The sequence below is a fragment of the Lactuca serriola genome, chromosome 9 (genome assembly GCF_051521515.1).
Source record: "Lactuca serriola cultivar US96UC23 chromosome 9, Lser_US96UC23_V15, whole genome shotgun sequence".
Classification (NCBI taxonomy): domain Eukaryota; kingdom Viridiplantae; phylum Streptophyta; class Magnoliopsida; order Asterales; family Asteraceae; genus Lactuca; species Lactuca serriola.
In genome coordinates, this window is record NC_136416.1 from 24,493,344 (window position 1) to 24,503,482 (window position 10,139).

The following is a 10,139-nucleotide window of genomic DNA, read 5'->3' on the forward strand; positions in this document are numbered from 1 at the left end:
GAAATCTCACTATTTCTAAAAATAGATTGAATATAATAATATTATTTTTTTAAGACGTTCAAATCATTAAGCTAATAGTATAAGTAGTCATCAATAAAATAATATTAAATTTAACCCGTGTTTTGAATCCTTATATTTCTCAACAAATTCTATCTCCTTCCCCGAATTTCGGATAATTCAAAATTTGAAACCATCAGAAAATACATGTTGATTCAAATATCCCTCCTGCAGATGGCTCTTTCTTACATCCCCTGCTATAAAGCCTACCGTGAATCTATTGTTAATGGAGGTTTTGCAACATTTTGCAAAGTATAGCATGTTATATTTTTGATGTTGAAGATCTAAAATTTTATCATAGTTAGGTAAGAATCCTCTTCTTGAATCCTTTTTTCTCTCTCTAAACACAATGATGATCTCGAATCGTTCAGGTTATCTTGCACCCCTATATTCTCACATGTCTTCACTAATAACATCAGCCACCATTGTATTCACAAGATCAACCATCATCGCTGTCAAAACCATCAGACACCACCACATCAGGCGACTCCTTCCTATCACTTCTTATTTGTCTGTATCTTGAGTTGGAATCGCAAATCAAAACACCCAGGTCATATTTGGAGTTGTTATTTGCTACACATCAAATGATAAAGCTTCAAGATTTTGTTTACCTCTCATCTTATTTAGACATATGATCAATTTGTATGTGATTTTTTGGTAACAGAAAGCTCGGATTTCTGTTGTTACTGATATGTCAACAAAGTGTTTTCATTCCTCCACTTTCAGGTGACATTTTTGACCTAGACATTCTTTGATTTCAAAACACTTGATTTTTTTTGGATCTTCTTATGGATGTGATGGTTCTGGGAATGGATAGGGCAAAGGCCTTATCTTAACAATATTAACAGGTTTTTATTTTAATCCTTACTTGTAATTGATTTCATCATTTTTAACTTTTTGTATTTTTTATCTTATAAATATATTGGGTGAAGGCTTTATTATATCAGGTTTGTTCCTAAAAAGGTTTTTACTATGTTTCTTTAATGTGTTGGCTTTGCAGGTTCAAAGAACTCAACCAAGAGGGCCAGTTAGAGCATTGTATTATCATTAGTTTGTGTATTTTGGCATCTTACTTTTGCAATAAAGAACGGTTAAACACAAGATTTGACATGATTAAGGTAGTTTATATATTTTTCATCTTGTTTAGTTTAAAAATGAAACCTTTTTCATCATTGATCCTTATAATATCAAGTTTCATCACATGGACTTCCTAATTATGGTGATTATTGTCCTTATTAGAAGGTTCTATATAGATTTTGTTCAATATTTTAAGGTTTCGAGAACCTAAATCAATATGAATCCTTGAATTACATACCATCGTTGAAAATGTTTTAATTTGTGACCAAACTTGGTTTAAAATCACAATGAACAAGTTGACACCTGAGTATTTTGTCCTTCTCAAAGGCCTATTTATCGACTTTTGAATCACAACACTTGATATTCTAAAGGTTTATTTTTATAAAATATTATTTATATATTTTAGCATTTTACTTAATAGGACATTAAATTAATAAAGGAATTAAGGAAAACGAAAAAAAAGAGGACGATAAACAGTACAGGTGGTTTGGGTATGTATAAACTATTATCGACTTTTGAATCACAACACTTGATATTCTAAAGGTTTATTTTTATAAACTATTATTTATATATTTTAGCATTTTACTTAATAGGACATTAAATTAATAAAGGAATTAAGGAAAACGAAAAAAAAGAGGACGATAAACAGTACAGGTGGTTTGGGTATGTATAAATGGAAGTAATAACCATTTAGGGGGTGTTTGGCAAAAAAACTTATTGCTTATTAGTTTATTAACTTATAAGTTAATAAGTAAGTGTAAGGTAACTTATGAAAAAATGACGTATTAGAGGTTTCCTACCGGAATAAGTTATTTTAATTCAAACACTTTTTTTAACTTAATATGGTATGGTAATGCTCTTGAAAAATAGATGTCATTTAATATTCGTTTCTCAAAGTGAATGCAAAATGGTTTTAACTCTAAAGAGATCAAACTATTCGCCGCCCGCCGCTTTGCGCGGGTAGACGGCTAGTGTATATATATATATATATATATATATATATATATATATATATATAGGTTCAAATGAGAACCATAAAAGATTAAGAACCCTAAGAACCCCAACTAATTAGTTAATATTTACATTATATTCTTTTTAAACATGTTAAAATCCTAATTTTTTTTGTGTTTTTGGTACAAAAATAGCAAACTTATAATTTGTACAGTTTAATATTTTCATGCGTATATGCTCTCATATTTTAACACAAAACTTATATAAAATAAAGATTTACACAGTCCATTTACAGTTTAATGCAAAAATTCACAGCTTAATACAAACTGTTTATAATAATTCACTAATTCAAAGAAGTCAAAAATTCAAACTCTACCACCACATGCCGTCACCAACCACTTGTATCAACATAGTAGCCGTTATTTCTTCTAAATCAGATCTGTAAATAAAGTCATGCATTAACAACTTATATACTACATTCACAGTCTAAGAAAACATATTAGTTCACTTATTTTGAATTTAATGCAAAACAATTATAAAACTAGTGGATTCTTATAAATTTATACAACAAAAAAATAAATATGTTCATAAGAAAATTAGCACAAAAATTTATACATAAATCATTCATATTTTAACACAAATTATAAAAAACTCACAACAAAATGCAGTCAATTCATAGTTTAAACAGAAAATCCATAGTTTAATGCAGTTAATTCACATTTTTAAAAACAAAAATCACAGTTTAATATAAAAAATTCACAGTTTAATATAGTCAATTTCACAATTTAAATAAATATTCACAGGTTAATGCAGTTAATTCAAAGTTTAAAAATACAAAAATCATAGTTTAATACGTAAAATTTACAGTTTAATACAAAAAATATAAATTCACAACAATCATATCAATTTGAAACTCTTAATACATACAATTCACAGTTTAATATAAAAAAAATCACAGCTTAATATAATAAATTCACAATTTAAGAAAAAGAATTATATTGACAGTTATATTTTCAAATTAAAACTTATATTTATACATTAATATATGAAGACATTTATATGTATTAAATTGTGAATTTAATATATTAAGTCGTAAATAAAATTCACAATGTAATAAACAATTCACAGCCTAATATACAAAATCCACAGATTAATATAATAAATTCAAAATTTAAGACAAATTTTTTTATATTTACAACCATATTTTCAAATTAACACTTATATTTATACGTTAATATAATAAATACATAATTCATAGTTTAGTATATAAAATTCATCAGATACATTATGTGTACCACACAAATTCACAGTTTAATAGAGCTTTTCAGAACTCTCATTCACAGTTTAACCATCAGTTTAGGATTTTCATTCTTAGTATTTATAACAAAAAAAACATATTCATTCACGCATTCACAGTAACTAACTTAAATAGAAGTAAACAATAGTTGAAACACTAAAACATCACGATTCAAAGCTTAAAAAAAATCAAAATGCATATTATTTGAGAAAACACTAACATAATAACACATATTTTAAATTCAATTCACAGCTTAACAACAATAAAACATAAAGTGTGAATAAAAACTTGATGCAAACATTATAAAAAACATAATAAACATGGATTAACAACTTAATAGTAGAAAAAACTATGTTTAACAAATGAGAGATTAGAACATTAAATTCACAACTTAACAGAAAGAAACAAAGTAAACAAATATCAACATGCCTGATGTGTTTCACTAGAGATCAGAGATAAATAGATGGAGGATATTTGACAGTGTTTAATAGAGCGGCGAAGCAACATAGGTGGTGACGGTTGACTGTGGTCTTAGATCCGGTCTCAATCTTACAGGAGCTCTGTTAGATTTCTTCAGATCTTGTGGCAGCTAGAGTTTCAGTTGCGAGCATGCTTCAAAACGAAGAACAAAATCCAAATAAACAAAAAAGCTTCAGAGGTTTTAGACATGGAGAACATGAAGGAAATCAGATCTGAAGGTTTTAAACTAGATCTGAAAATCAGATCTGGAATCACGAGCATGAACAACGAAATGACACAAAATTATAGAGGCGAATCAGATCTGAAGGTGTAGTGAAGATATGATGGTGATGACGCATTTGGAGGTGGTACATGTCGGAGGTTCGACGATGATGTCAGAATCTCGAATAGAAGGCTATATAGTCAGGTATGGATGTTTCATTGGAGATCTGATGTAGATCTAGTCAGATCTGATGTAGATTTGGTCAGATCTGATGTAGATCTGGTGATCTCTGATGTGGATCTAGTAAGATCTGATGTAGATATGGATATTCACCGAGGATCGGAGAAGGAGGTGGTGATTTATGGTGGTAGCAGACGTCGGCGAAGGAGATGGTGGTGGCGATGATGTTGTCGACATCGAAGACGACGGTGGTAAGTCGTCAGAGCAAAGTCGCCGGGGCCCGGTAGTAAGGACGACGGAAATGGTGGATGTTATCTGATGAAGAAAGAAGCAAAGATGAAGATATGTTTGAAGTCAGGTGAAAGAATGGACTAATGATGTTTATGTTAGAAAGATGAAGTGATGTTTTTTACAGGTTCTTAGGGTTCTTAACTTTTGACGGTTCTCATTTGAACCTTTACCTATATATATATATATATATATATATATATATATATATATATATATATATATATATATATAAGGGACGGTTCATTTGAGATTAAAAAGAAAGCAGAGATCTTGACATTCAACCTCAACCACATATTTCTCATTTGTCGCTTTAATGCTCCAGCATACCGACAACAACGGGTATGCCTAATTATAAATGATTATATGGCAAAGATGTATAATCATATAGGATTATATATGTTTATACATATATGCCTAATCATAAATGATTATACATATATGTCTGTTCACAGATTGAGTAATCATAAATGATTATGACAATTGATGGTAGACGAGATGGTTATGACAGAGGTGACAGTGGTTTATTATCTTTTTCTTTCATTGGTTTGTAGGTGTGGATAGGATAGCAAGGTTAGGTATATGGTGTAGTGGGGGTTTGACAACAACATCAACTTGTGGTTAGGTGTGGATGTGGCGTATATGGGTGTGGGGTATGGGTGGGTATATGAGTAGGTAAGGCAATATGGGTAGATGGATGTGGGGTGGGTTTGATGTGATGGCAATGTGGGCGCAAAATAGTGTAAGCGTAGGCGTACATGTGTGGGTGTGAGTGTAAGGGTGAGGGTGGGTATGTGTGTGGGTAAGTGATGGTAGGGTTAGGTGGGTGGATGGTCGAGGTGTGGGAAAGATACTCATAATTTGTTTTCATTTTGATGAATTATGTTTAAAATTAAAAATGAGACAGAGTCATTTTGTCCTTTTAATAATATATATGGAAATGAATCTAAAATTATTGACCTTAGCCAAAGAATGATTAGTTCCTTTTTGCAAAATATATAGAATTTTAAAAATTCCAATTACTTTGAGTTTATTAACTAAAATCATCTCGAAAAATGATCATTTCGAGATGGATCTAAAAAGACAACAATCGATTCAAAACTGGCTCAATATCGGTATCATAAAAGACCCAAAGCTAAAGTTTAACATACATATAATTCTTATAGTAATCAAACACTATTAAAAAAAAACTATATTAATTTTAGTCACATATTTGTTAACTGTAAAAATATGAAACAAAAACCAACAAAAAAACCCTGAAACTAAACTGAAAAAGATGCATGCGATGACCACAAAATTGGATAAAAAAAAAAGACAACCTCATACCTGAAACAATATCAAATCGTTCTGAGACTAACCTCAAACTGGTTTGGAACCACTAATGTGCAAGTCTAATCTAAGCAAAGAATCATCACTTACGAAAGTAAATTTGAGCAAATGAGGTGATATAATATGATTTATTGTTTTGTTTTGTAATAAGAAAATTAAATTTGCAAAAGGATTGAAATTCTTAAGGTGCATTTCACATAATGTTTTTTAGGAAGAAATGAAATATGTCAAAGAAAGCAAAAACTGAATAGATTGGAATATATTATGGGTTTGTTTGACATTATGCAATTTGTTTTGGTTTGCAAATTTATTAAGAAATTACATATTTATTATTACTTTTTTTTGTAACTTATTATTATTTTTAATAAAAAGACAAATATTTAATAAACCATTCCGTTTATTAAACTCTTACCTACTCAAACCTATGTTTTTTAATGAATTTGCACATAATATATAAAGCAAAGTAGTGTAAGCAAAGTAGATTTATTATCTTTTTTCCTTCATTGGTTTGCAGGTGTGGAGAGGATAGCAAAGTTGGGTGTGGGGTGTGGTGTGGTGGGGTTTGACAACAATGTCAGCTTGTGGTTATGTGTGAATGTGGGGTATGTGAGTGTGGGGTATGGGTGGGTGTATGAGTGGGTGAGGCAATATGGGTAGAAGGATGTGGGGTGGGTTTGATGTGAGGACAACGTCGCGTGAAGTAGTGTAAATGTAGGCGTGTGGGTGTGGGTGTGGGTGCGGGTGTAAGAGTGAGGGTGAGTATGTATGTGGGTAGGTGATGGCAGGGTTGGGTGGGTGGATGGTCGAGGTGTGCGAAAGATGATCATAATTTGTTTTCATTTTGATGAATTATGTTTAAAATTAAAAATAAGACGGGGTCATTTTTGTCCTTTTAATAATATATATGAAAATGAATCTAAAATCATTGACCTTAGCCAAAGAATGATTAATTATTTTTGCAAAATTTAATAGAATTTTAGAAATTCCAATTACTTTGAGTTTGTCAACCAAACACAATTTTTATTAAAAGTTATCTTTCTAAATCCTCCAGATTTCTTCGAAATTCATTAACTAAACACTTAAAGATTAATTTGTCACGTTAATCATAATTGTCAATTAGTATGATGTTACCTCTAATCAAGTGTTAGGCTTTATTTTTTATGAAAGAACTTAGAGGTATATAAACGTTCGTTTCGGTCTATGAAGTATCAGCGTAGAGTTGTAAAGAGGTAGTCTAGATTTTTGGTCTTTGAGCAGGAAACCATTAAAGAAAAACCTGTATATATTAGACCTTCCGGTATGCATACCACGAAGGGTTCTGTGGTCTAGGTGGCCATGATCGTGGCTCGTGGCCTCGTGCACACTACCCGGACCTTCGTGGTCGTTTGTGGTACGCATCACGAATTGAAATGACGGAATTGTATTGGTTGTGGGATAAGGACCAATGGGGGAAGAGAAAAACAATTAGCCATTGAACAACTAATTTTTTAAACAATTTAAAAAAAAAACAACTTCTATTTTTACCTATAAATACCACATTTTTACACTCAATATTTACACCATTCTTTTCTTTCTTTATACACAATACCCACACAATAATTTCATATCAATCAAAAATGGATCCCAACCAAAACACCCTCCTAAACTTTATAACTCGCAAACTGATAACACATTTGCGTTAGACACAACCCCTCGCCAAATCCCGACCATAGAATCACCTCAAGGTGGTTTTGTCAATTTGCTTCAAACCAGTTCCCCTATCCAACAAACAACATTTTTCCACCAACAATATCAACCTTTCACGGCCTTCCAACAACAACAACTTCAACAATATCAAGCTTTCCAACAATTCCAACAACTCCAACCACAACCATCACAACCACCTTATTCGTTGAATTTTGTTTCAGAAACTCAACCTTCACCACCACCTCAACCTAAAAAAAAAGGTCACACCCTGAAACCGAAGGCGGAAACGTCTCAGGGCGGAGGTGACTTCATGTGAATATCATAACCAATATACATAGTAAGCGAAGTAAAACACAAAACATTACATTACATAGATTTCATTACATCAGTTGAAAAGTAAAGTAGTACAAGTTTCATAGATACATAAGTTTAACAAAAGAAAGACGTGACTTCCATTCGCTCCGTCTTCTGCAAAAGGACGCGGGTTACCTGTCTAAGTAGAACCTGAGAATACAAGCATTTTAAAAAGAAGCAAAAAGCTGGTGAGTTCATATGTACAAGTTCCTTTCTGTTTTCTGAAAAAGTTTCACACCAAGAAAATCCCATATTTTCTTAAAAGTAATGTTATTGAATCCAACATATAATGTAAAAGATGTACACTGAAAACATGATTGTTCTTGTGAATTGTAAAGTTTAGTTATTTAAATTGTTACACGTTTCTGGTTACGTACTACTGTTACCCCAGGAAAATCCTATATTTTCCTAAATGTGTGTGAGATGTTATCGAAATCTGAAAGTAATGTACAAGTATCTACCATACTTAAAGTGTGTGCGTGGAGTCTCCTGAAAGTCTGATTACCTTTAAATGTACATTTGTTCTAACACATATTGAAGACTAATAAATAAGTGCAAGTGTTCATAATCTTGATTGCGAGTCCTTAACCATACTTCAGACTAGATATGACTCGAGCCGTGGTCAGTATCTTTTTATGACTTTTGTCACCCTTGAACCTTGCGGTTCGGCTGTAGCTAGCAGCCAGGTGCGGGATAGTCAGTCTCGTATAGATCTATACACTCAAGTCACGTTCTCCCTTTTGGAGATTCTGGTTACAGGGATAGTCCTCCACTCTCTCATGCCAAGGGAAGTGTTACAAAGGACGTGTCTCCAATCTTTAAGATTACTCTTTACTCTCGTGCCTAGGGGAGTAGTATCTATAACTGGCTAAGTTCTAATGAAGCCTGTCCTTCACACTCGAACCTAGGTGTTTTATTAAGGACAATACAAATGTTCTATGACTTCTATCAATAATAGTGTGAACAACTCAATTGTGAAGTATAAAGTATATCACTAAATAAGAATTGAAATAGGTTTGAAGAACAATTCTATAAGTTAAACCGTTTGTTAATATGTTTTCAATTCTTAAAAGTGTACGGATTATGAAACCATTTAAATGAAATAATGAATTTAAGTACAATATATTCTTGTACTTTTGCTTGTATTCTCCCCCTGAAAACATTGAAAAACCATTGAAAAAGGGTAGGGGTATGAACTCACCGGACGAGGAAATGTGACGACTGGGATGCTAAACGTCGGATCAAGGCTTGAAAACGTGCGAGGTTCCTATGTAATGTTAAATGATACACAAATGTATCTAATTAGACTTTAAAACACTAATCATATACGATTTTACACTCCAAGCCGCGAAAACACTTCAAAATAAGTGTATGGAGTGACCCGGGTGACGTTTCTGGACATGAATGGCTAGGATATGGAGTTTACTTTTCAAGAGTAAACTCTAAGGAGTGTTCACGGCCCTATACACCACATCCCTATGAGTTTACGACCGTAAACTCATGGTGGGGTGTTCTTATGCACTAAATGGCCTTAAATCAAATGAGGGGTGTTGCTAGGTTTGGTTCTAGGGCATTTGAAAGGGACTAAATCAATCATAGGGACTAATTGATGAGTTCACGGAAGCAAACTAAGTGTTTATGGCTGTAAACTCTCACCCACATCATTCTTAAGTGTTTTGAAGGTCAATGATTTATCACAAGTGATTCTACTCAATTTTACAAGCCAAGGGGTGAGTTAAAGGCATCATTTGACATGATTTTAGGAGTTTACGGCCCATGAATCCCCTCATGGCCGTGAACTCCTTAGAGGGGTGATTTCTTTATGTTTTAGGCCTCTAAGTTGTTCATTTTTGCTTCTAGATTTTATTCCAGGGCTTATGAGGTGTGTAAGTTGCATTTTAACACCCAAAAAGGAGTTTACTCCCCATGAAATGGTGTTTACAGCCCAAGCTTGTTCTTGGGTAGTAAACTCATGTTTACTCCTCAAAAATGATGTTCAAGGTGTCCTAAGTCCAATCCAATAAGTCCTTAATCCATATCTAAGCTCTAATGGTGATTTAGAAGGGTTTTAAGGCTCAAAACCCCCATTTATATGAGTTCACGGCCTAGGACTGTTCTAGGGCCGTAAACTCATGATAAAGGTCGTAATCCATGAATTGAACTCGAATTTGAAGGCTAAGGATGTTATACTAGGAGCTAGGATGATTACCTTGGTGTTTTGAGGCTTGAAATGGATGA